The following is a 10889-nucleotide window of genomic DNA, read 5'->3' on the forward strand; positions in this document are numbered from 1 at the left end:
ATTAAAGCTAAAAAGGGTTCCTCATCGTATGATCTGGAAGATCTCACAGGAAAACCCCTTGGAATATGGCCAGCCAGTCATTTAAAACCTGGCTAGCTCAATGCAAAAGTAACTTTATTGAAATCCTTGATCACCAACAGTGCTTCATCAATGGACCTAAAAATAAACAAAAACAATTAAAACTTACACCTGTTATTATTATTTATTCAGACTAAGGCCGAAGTGGCCTGTGCGGTATATAAGAGTCTCCTCCATTCGGCTCGGTCCATGGCTACACGTCGCCAACCACGCAGTCTACGGAGGGTCCGCAAGTCATCTTCCACCTGATCGATCCACCTTGCCCGCTGCGCACCTCGCCTTCTTGTGCCCGTCGGATCGTTGTCGAGAACCATTTTCACCGGGTTACTGTCCGACATTCTGGCTACGTGCCCGGCCCATCGCAGTCGTCCGATTTTCGCGGTGTGAACGATGGATGGTTCTCCCAACAGCTGATGCAATTCGTGGTTCATTCGCCTCCTCCACGTACCGTCCGCCATCTGCACCCCACCATAGATGGTACGCAGCACTTTCCTTACGAAAACTCCAAGTGCGCGTTGGTCCTCCACGAGCATCGTCCAGGTCTCGTGTCCGTAGAGGACTACCGGTCTAATGAGCGTTTTGTAGATTGTCAGTTTGGTACGGCGGCGAACTCTATTCGATCGGAGCGTCTTGCGGAGTCCAAAGTACGTACGATTTCCAGCCACTATGCGTCTCCGATTTTCTCTGCTGGTGTCATTTTCGGCAGTCACCAGTGAGCCCAAGTACACAAATTCTTCTACCACCTCGATTTCGTCACCACCGATGCAAACTCGCGGTGGGTGGCTCACATTGTCTTCTCTTGAACCTCTTCCTATCATGTACTTTGTCTTCGACGTGTTGATGACTAGTCCGATCCGCTTAGCTTCCCTCTTCAGTCTGATGTAGGCTTCCTCCATCTTCTCAAAGTTACGTGCCATAATATCTATGTCGTCGGCGAAACCAAATAGCTGGACGGACTTATTGAAAATTGTCTCACTCGTGTTAATCCCTGCTCTTCGTATTACCCCTTCCAAAGCGATGTTGAATAGCAAACACGAAAGACCATCACCTTGCCGTAACCCTCTGCGGGTTTCGAAGGGACTCGAGAATGCCCCTGAAACTCGAACTACGCACATCACCCGATCCATCGTCGCCTTGATCAACCGTATCAGTTTATCCGGAAAACCGTGTTCGTGCATTAGCTGCCATAGCTGGTCCCGATCGATTGTATCATATGCGGCCTTGAAGTCGATGAATAGATGATGTGTGGGCACGTTGTATTCGCGGCATTTCTGCAGTACTTGGCGAATGGCGAACACCTGATCCGTGGTGGAGCGTTCGCCCATAAAACCCGCCTGGTACTGCCCCACGAACTCCCTTGCAGTTGGTGCTAGTCGACGGCATAAAATTTGGGAGAGTACCTTGTAGGCGGCGTTCAGCAATGTGATTGCGCGGTAATTGCTACAATCCAGCTTATCGCCCTTTTTGTAGATGGGACACACGACACCTTCCATCCACTCCTGCGGCAAAACTTCCTCCTCCCAAATCTTGGTAATGACCCAGTGCAGCGCTCTAGCCAGTGCCTCACCACCGTGTTTAAATAGCTCTCCTGGTAGTTGGTCAACCCCAGGGGCTTTGTTGTTCTTCAACCGGCCAATCTCCTCCTGGATTTCCTGGAGATCTGGAGCCGGGAAGATTATGTCCTGCACGTGTTCTCCCAGGTCCATCACCTCACCATACCACCATCTTCGTCTGTCACATCGCTATTCAGGTGTTCTTCGTAGTGCTGCTGCCACCTTTGGATCACCTCACGCTCGTTCGTAAGAAGGTTCCCGTTTATGTCCTTACACATATCAGGCTGTGGCACGTGGCCCTTACGTGAACGGTTTAACTTCTCATAGAACTTTCGTGTGTTATTAGCGCGGTACAGTTGCTCCGTTTCTTCACGGTCTCGATCTTCCTGCTGGCGCTTTTTCCTCCGGAAAATCGAGTTTTAAACAACTTACACCTGTGTATACCTTTAATCACAATAGATGCGTATAACCTTAACTTTCACCGGCAAAACACCATTAAAACCGTGAAAAATGTGAAAAATCATCACGATTCACGGTGGTTTACCTCCTCATTTGGTTAAAATGTAAACATTTTTGACAGTTTACCCCCACACATACAAGTGTTTTTTTCCAATTAGTCGACATTCGCAGGGTTGAGCAAAAGGCTTTCTCAATCAATCGAGTGCAAAGGCCTCTCATGTTGCATTCAATATTTTCTCGCATGCGAGGAAGAGAAGAAGCAGCTGTGAGACCGGTTCATTAAATTTAAGTTTCGTCAAAACGGCCACCAGTTCTCTGGAAATCAGAGACCCTAGAGTGACCGTCGAAACAACCATAATATTAGGGCGCCCTAGAATCATATGCTTTAGAATTAAGTAAGTTGAACGATTGTTATTATTGAATTGAAAAGCGTGAATGAAATGAATAATTGGAAATTGAATGTATTAATGAATGAACGAAATGAATAATTGGAATTGATGTAAAAGAATGAATGTATTAATGAATGATTATGGAATGGTTGAATTGGAATATTTGTGATTATTTGTTAGAATTTAGTCCAAGATGTAACTTGTGACATCACTAATAGCAAAGAGAAGTAATCCCTAATCTGATCTCTATATTATAGTAAACTAGTTCTACCTTATTTAGCCAACAAGTGTTGGCAAGAAAATAGTTGATTTTGGCCTTGTATGCTGTGGGTTCTGTGAATGGTAAAATGCGATCTTTTCTGACGAAATCTGGTTTGGTAACTTAAAGCTGTTCTTTCGCTAGTTGTAGAATACCGACTTATATAACCTAATTACTCTTAGGGACTAATCACCTGCCCAGATCATGGCGACATAGTAGTACGTATTCAATTAGGTAGTGAGCCTCACTATTTGAAATTCACGTAATTAAGAGCAACAGCACTTGCCGTATAGGAACAATCATTGCTATTAATTAAATTGAATTTGAAACAGCAGAGAACTGGCAGTTGAATAGGTCTACATAGTTGACCAAATCTCGGAACGCAGATCCCATATTCTATTAAAAAAAATTATTGGAGACTCAAGAATGTTTTGTTTGAGCTACCGGAGCGAAGGCTTTATTTCTTTTCGAGCAGATTCACTCTTCCAAATTCAAATGATTTTGAGCAACAGCACTTGCCGTTAGGAACAATCATTGCTCCAAATCAACCTGAATTTTGAAGAGAAGAGAACTAGGGAAAGAATAGTCGACTTTCGATCCACATGGAGGTTCAAGCAAAAGTTTCTGGAATTTGAAATTTCTGATCAGGATAAATCCCGCAACAACCAGGCTCACCTTTCCAATTTTACGTGATTCTTCGGGAAAGCACTTGCCGTCTAGGATCAATCATCGCGCAGAATCAACTAAAACTCGAAAGGCAGAGAGTTGTGCAGGGTAACATTAATTTGAACTGGACGCAAGGGAAATCTTTAATCCAAAACAGAGAACCAAAACCGGATTCATTCAAAAGCAGGCTCATTCTTCCACATTTACGTGATTTTGAGGAAAAGTACTTGCCGCCTAGGATCAATCATTGCTCCATATCAATCTAAATCTGGAAGAAGAGAGAACTTTTGCTTAAACCTTTTAGGTTAATCTGATCTCTGGGTATAAGACAATTCCATAAAAAAAAACTTGTTTTTTTTCACCCGATCCGGGATAATTGTTACCTTTCCAATAGGTCACAATCCCTAAACTTGATTCTTTTATTATCGTTTAGTTTCCGTTTTCCTTTTTTTGTAAATAAGTATGCTTTAATGCTAGAATAAATAAATAAAACTGTAAATATGTAAATAAATCCTTATATTCCCTATCCTAAGATACCATTTACCCTAAAATTTAATGTAAATAATTAGAAAAATAAAAGATTGAAAAAAAAAAAAAAAATTGAATTCAAAAAATCCCATTTCACCACATTTATCCCCTTGGTATCGATCTGTCAAAAGTGTATCCCATCCTATATGTACATAACCATCATGGCGCGCGGTACCAACTGTGCACAGACAAAACCATCCCGGGAAATGTTCTCCTATACTTGGATTTTGCTGTGTCATCGAAGGCCTTATAAGCCTAAGCAGGATGAGGCCAAGGGCTCTTTTTGGTAACAAAATTCCGACAGTTTAAACCTTCCGTTGCTCTCTTCAAGTTTTTTTCTGAATCCTTTAGGAACAAAATTCCTAGCTGTTTCGCGAGTGAACTGCTAATTGGCAGAGATGTCACCACCCATCATCGGAATTGCCGAGGGTGATCTAACGGCCTGTGATAGGTGGACCGTAAGTGATAGTGAAATCACCCATCCGGTACAAGAGGAAGAGAACTGTGCGACGCCCCCCCTTCAACCTCGGACGTTGCATCCCTGGACCCGACCCAATCGTCGACGTAGCCATCGGTGAGGAAGTGGACCGGTCGAAGCCAATAGTCCGAACATCCACCGACCGACTGGAAATCGCCTCAACCTTTGAAGTCAGGTGAAAATTTTGTACATTCCCATAAACCCAGTGAACTCCTGTAAATACTAAATAAACCCAACCAGTGAACTTTGAATTGATATCTAGTGTTTAGCATACTTATTTCACGCGCAAATCCCTTTTCTCCATCATTCGTTTTATTGAAATTGAATTCGCATTGCAAGCTTGGGAAGTGAGTCCGCCCCAACGATTATCCCGGACAGACCCTGAGAGGGCTGAAGTGTAAATAGTTTAGTAAATTTTCTTGTATTAATATAGTTTTATTTTAGTGAATTTTTCCCAATTGAATTAGTATTTGAAGTTTTCTTAGTTTTATCATTTCTTTAAAATTTCATTGCAATAGAATAGTTAATCGTAACAAGATTTAGGAAATTGCCGTCTTGTTGTTCGAGCATTGGAAACCAATATGTTGAGAAACTGAATCATTAAGAATTCATCAGCAAGAGATATCAGTTCTTCGATACCTCGGGATCTGTGGGATTTAGAAAATTGTCGTCTTCTGCAAAGTTGTTTGGGGATTGTAAACTAATACAGTGTCGACCCGATTTTGTCACTCCCCGATTTTGTCTACCCTCGATTTTATCACGTTTTCGACCCGATCTTGTCACCCAAAAAAAATTTGAAAAATTTAGTCGTTCTTTTTATTTTTGTAAATAATACCGCACACAACAATGATTTCATGAAATAACTTTCACCGCCTGTGGTTTAATATAAATCATTTCTAAGTACCTGTCGAGGATTTTTTAAGCCTTTTCGACAAGAAATAACAAGTGCCATTCACGTATTTTCCCTTTCTAAGGCATAAACTGATTCATATTTGTGAAATGAATTAAAAAATTGAAAATATTTTTTTCCGATTTTGTTATATTTCCTATTTTTTTCACCCCAAAATTCACCAGGGGGTGATAAAATCGGGATATTACCGTATATTGAAAAATTATAAAGTTTAAAGTTCATCCGTAGAGTAGTGCTAGTGCATCTGAGATCATTAGTTTAGTTATATATCCCTGGATCTGTGATGTGTGTTGGGGTTGATCACTCGTTATTATTATCGAAAATATTATCAAGAAACTGATTATACTAGCCAAGATTCACATCGAGTAAAGCAAAGTGCACTGTATGTACATTAGGGAGTATGGTACCTCATAAAGGTATTTTAAGGAATTTAGATGGCCGTTAAAAACACATCATACTTGTTGAATGACTTTACATAGACGAGGTAATGATTTGGCATTTAATACAAATCTCTCGAATATCTGATGTGGTTATTATCATCAATGACTACTATAGTATTATTTATGCTAAAATTCATCATTTATTTGTTTGCGTAGAATATTCTTGGGTTATTATTATACCTATAGTGAAGTATTGTATGGTAATTGTATGATTAAGAGCATTGACTAACTCCCTGGTCATTATCAGAAATGGTTGAGAAGAAAAATGTTGGTCCAGGACGAACTGTTCAAAACGACCATTTTTACGGACGTTCCAGATTTGCGGCCATTGATGAGTAAGAACTATGAATTAATACTAAGATCTTCGTCAGAAATGGCTTAGAAAAAAATGCGCTACTCAAGGGCGAACCAAGGATGTTATCGATCATTTAGTAATTTGCGTTCGATCATTTAGTAGGTTGTCAATAACTCTTTCCAGAAGCGGATTTTCAAAATGTGTATATATATGTGTGGACTTCTAGTGCGAAGGTTTTTCTACAACTCTACCTAATGGTTCGTTGTTTGAATTTCATTAGTAACGAAGTTATAGCTATAGTTTCAGTAACTTAGACTTAATGATAACCAAATTCCAATCATTTAGTTTAAGTTACTGCAACTAGCGCTATAACTCCGTTATTAGTTGAATTCTAACAACAAACCATTAGGAAGAGTTGTAGAGGGGCCTTCGCACTAGAAGTCCACCATACAACACATTTTGAAATTCCGCTTCTGGAAAGAGTTATTGACAAACTACTAAATAATCGAACGCAAATTACTAAATGATCAATAACATCCTTGGGGCGAACTATCCACGTGCGGTCGTAGCAGTGTAAGAACTGTGCATTAGCTCAAATATCACCATCAGAAAAGGTTGAGAAAAAATTGCGTTGCTCTAGGACGAACTTCCCAAAATGACCATTTTTTGGTCGTTCCGAATTATCCGGAAGGCCATCTCTTGGTCACCTGCGGTCATAGCAGAGTAAGAACTGTGTTTTAACTTCAAGGTTATTGTCAGGAATGGTATAGAAGAAAATGTGCTACTATGTATTTATTTCAAAATCACCGTCAGAAATTACTTAAAAAGTGCGCTGCTCTAGGATAAACTTTCCAAAAAGATACATTTTTAGGTCGTTCCGGATAATCCGGAAGGCGTCTGGTGGCTACCTGTGGTTATAGCTGAGTAAGAACTGTGAAATATCTCCAAAATCACCGTCAGAAATGGCTAGCAGAGTGAGAAATGTGTTTTAGCTCAAATATCCCCATTAGAAATGGTTTAGAAAAAATTGCGCTGCTCTAGGACAAACTTTCCAAAATGACTATTTTTATGGACGTTCCGGATTATCCAAAAGGCCGTCTGGTGGCCCCTGCGGTCATAGCAGAGTAAGCACTGTGTATTAACTCTAACATCACCGTCAGAAATTGCTTAGAAAAAATTGCGCTGTTGTAGGCCGAACTTCCCAAAATTACAATTTTTACGAACGTTCTGGGTTTTCCGGAAGGCCGCCAGGTGGCCACCTATGGTCATAGGTAAGTGAGAGCTGCGAATTAACTCCAAGGTTGATGTCAGAAATAATATAGGAAAAATAGCGCTACTTTAGGATGAACTATTAATGAAATAAATAAATATTTCATTACTGCTCACTTTCCCCAGTGCACCTGAGCCTTTTATTTAGCTATATTTACCCGAGCCTTCTATCGAATCACTTTTATTATTTTCTCAAGTAATGGAGAATTATTTTTTTAGAGAAATACATGGTGGTTTGGAGCAAATTGGTGAACTTGAGCTTGAGCTTGAGCTTGATTGACTGCTCGTAGTTGCTACTCCATTATGACCAGATCAGCTGTTCTTGCACAGGGAACCAACAGATGTTTGCTTGGGACTAGCACACATCTTCAATGTACAAGTACTGGTGATCTCATTTGTTAGGTCATACTGGCGCCTGCCACGTCAGAATGCAAGTCAATGTAGGGAAGGGGAAGGAAATGATGATGCAATCACTCGCCCACTGCAAGCCGAATATACCTCTGCACTTGCCACGAGTTCATGCGGAATTTGTTGGAATTTCTGGGTTAGGTTGGAGAGGCAGGGGTCCGTCTTGGTTAACGAGCTGCCAATGTGATAGATAGGAGAAGGTAACTGATGGAATTTCTAATTGGATGTAGGAAACGAGCTCTATAGTTCATTTCCAATTCTAGCAGATTACTGTTAGAATACTCAAGTTGAAGGTATAGGAATAGTAATGGAAACGGTATGGAAGTCCATTTCCAGTTCTAGCGATTGCTAGAAGAAATAAAGAGAAAATTAAAAGGAGGAGAATGGAACGGACCTGGGATTGAACCCATGACCTCCTGCGTATGAGGCAGAAGCAGTAGCCATATGACTACCAAGCCCGCCTCGAAACAAGAGAGATCACGCACTGAACTGATTAATTTTATTGCCGGCCGCGCAATGCAGAACACAATAATTCGGCCGACCGCGCGATCGTTCTGCTGTCCGAAACATGAGAGATCACGCACTGAACTGATTAATTTTATTACCGGCCGCGCAATGCAGAACACAATAATTCGGCCGACCGCGCGATCGTTCTGCTGTCCGAAACATGAGAGATCACGCACAGAACTCAGGTGGTTTGGTGCAAATTGGTGAACTGACTAAAAAGATATCTCATTTTTACTCAATGTGTTGAACTTTTTACAACAATGCGAGTCCCGGAACGTCAAGGGTATCCGGTTACCAATGGATTCAAAATGATTACAACACTATAGCGTCAGACGACGGATTAAAACCGACGATGGAGCACGAATCAAGAATTTAGTTACTTTTCACACTTCACCTCAACATGGTAGATCTTTTAGCAGTAATCGATAGAGAAAGTTTTGATGTTATGTATTAAAACGGGTCAAGTACAGGCCCACGAAACATTTATTAACGCAGAAGATTTAGGACACAGTTCAAATGTATGCTTCATTGTAAACAGCAAATTCCATTTTCTGTGCTCTTTGCACTCGCGGATTTGTGTGACGAAGAGGGGGAAGGGTCGTTTGGAAACCCATTCAGTCGAATGCAACTAGGCCGAACAAACCATTAGGCCGAAATCCATCTGGCCGAAAGTCATTTGGTCGAAAGGGTCGTTTGGCCGAAAGGGTCATTTGGTTAAAGTTCTATGCAAAATTACCCTAGCCCGGATTCAGGAGAAGATCGATGCGACTCTCCGGCGGCAGCAGGCCGGATTCCGTGCCGGAAGATCCTGTGTGGACCGTATTGTCACGCTCCGCATCATTCTGGAGCAGGTCAACGAATACCAAGAGTCCCTTTACTTGGTATTCATTGACTACGAAAAAGCTTTCGACCGTCTCAATCACGAGAATATGTGGGGCGCTCTGAGACGCAAGGGGCACAGTACGAGGCCTTTTTGTGTAGAGTGCTGCACAATGGGGTCCTGTCCGACCCTATCTGGGTCGTAGCTGGTGAAAGGCAAGGATATATTATATCACCGTTACTGTTCCTCATCGTAATCTACGAGCTTCTGGTAGGTGCGATTGACCGTGATCCAAACCGCGGGCTGTTATGGCAGCCTATAACCATGGAACACCTAAACGACTTCGAATTGGTTGATGACGTTGCACTCCTCGCGCAACGGTGCTCTGATATGCAGAGTAAGCTGAACGACCTTGCCGAGCGCTCCTCTTCGGCAGGTTTACTGATCAACGTCTACAAAACCAAATCGTTGGATGTAAACACGGTGACTCCTTCCAGTTTCACAGTAGCCGGGCAACCAGTGGAGAATGTAAAAAGCTTCCAATATCTTGGTAGCCAAATGGCGTTAGACGGCGGAACCAAGATCGACATAGGCGCACGGATCAAGAATCGGTTGCATTTGCGAGTTTAAGAAATATCTGGAAAAAAACAGGCAAATAAGTGAACGCACCAAAATACGAATTTTCAACTCTAACGTGAAATCTGTGCTGTTATACGCTAGCGAAACATGGTGTGTATCAGTGGATAACACTCAACGGCTGCAGGTGTTCATTTACAGATGCCTGTGGTATATAAATCGGGCCAGGTGGCCTCACAACTAGATCTCAAGCAACGAGCTCCATCGTCGTTGTCACCATAGGCCGATAGCAATAGAAATTCGGGATCGGAAGTGGGGCTGGGTCGGCCACACTCTACGTATGGGCGGAAACGAAATCTGTAAACAAGCATTAGACTGGAACCCAGCGGGACATCGCAGCAGAGGCAGATCCAGAGGCTCATGGCGGCGAAGCCTCAATAAAGAATTAAAAGAAGTCGACCGAAATCTAACCTGGCTAACCTTACCTAACCTAACAGGTTAAAGCGATAGACGGACAACGCTCAGGATGGAGATTTTTGTCGGCCCTTTGCACTACCGGAGGTGTACAGGATCCATAAGTAAGTAAGTAAGTAAGTCATTTGGCCGAAAGAATTATTTGACCGAAAGGGTCATTTGGCCGAAAGGGTCGTTTGGATGAAAGGGTCATTAGGCCGAAAAGGTCATTAGGTCAAAAGGGTCACTTCGTAGAAAGGGTCATTTGGCCGAAAGGGTCGTTTGGATGAAAGGGTCATTAGGCCGAAAGGGTCATTAGGTCAAAAGGGTCACTTGGTAGAAAGGGTCATTTTGCCGAAAGGGTTATTTGGCCGATTAATACATTTGGCCGAAAAGTTCATTTGAAAAGGGAGAAATTAGGAGTAAGAAGAGAGACGTCTCAATTCCCATTCCACCTTTCTCACTTCTCACTGTAAAAATTATAAGGAGCGCGAAGTGAGTAGTGAGACGTCTCTTTTTACAGCAAGAAGTGAAAAATGAGAAGTGATAAGTGAGACGTCTCACTTCGCGCTCCTCATTTTTTTCCACTGAAATGTGAGAAATGTGGAATGAGATGACTTTCTTCTTCTAATTTCTCACTTTTCAAATGACCTATTCGGCCGAATGTTCTATTCGGCCAAATGCCCTATTCGACCAAATGTTCTATTCGGCCTAATAACCCTTCCAGCCAAATGACCCTTTCGGCCAAATGACCCTCTCGGTCGAATGACCTTTCGGCCAAATGGCCCTTTTGGCCAAACG

The sequence above is a fragment of the Armigeres subalbatus genome, chromosome 3 (genome assembly GCF_024139115.2).
Source record: "Armigeres subalbatus isolate Guangzhou_Male chromosome 3, GZ_Asu_2, whole genome shotgun sequence".
Taxonomy (NCBI): Eukaryota; Metazoa; Arthropoda; class Insecta; order Diptera; family Culicidae; genus Armigeres; species Armigeres subalbatus.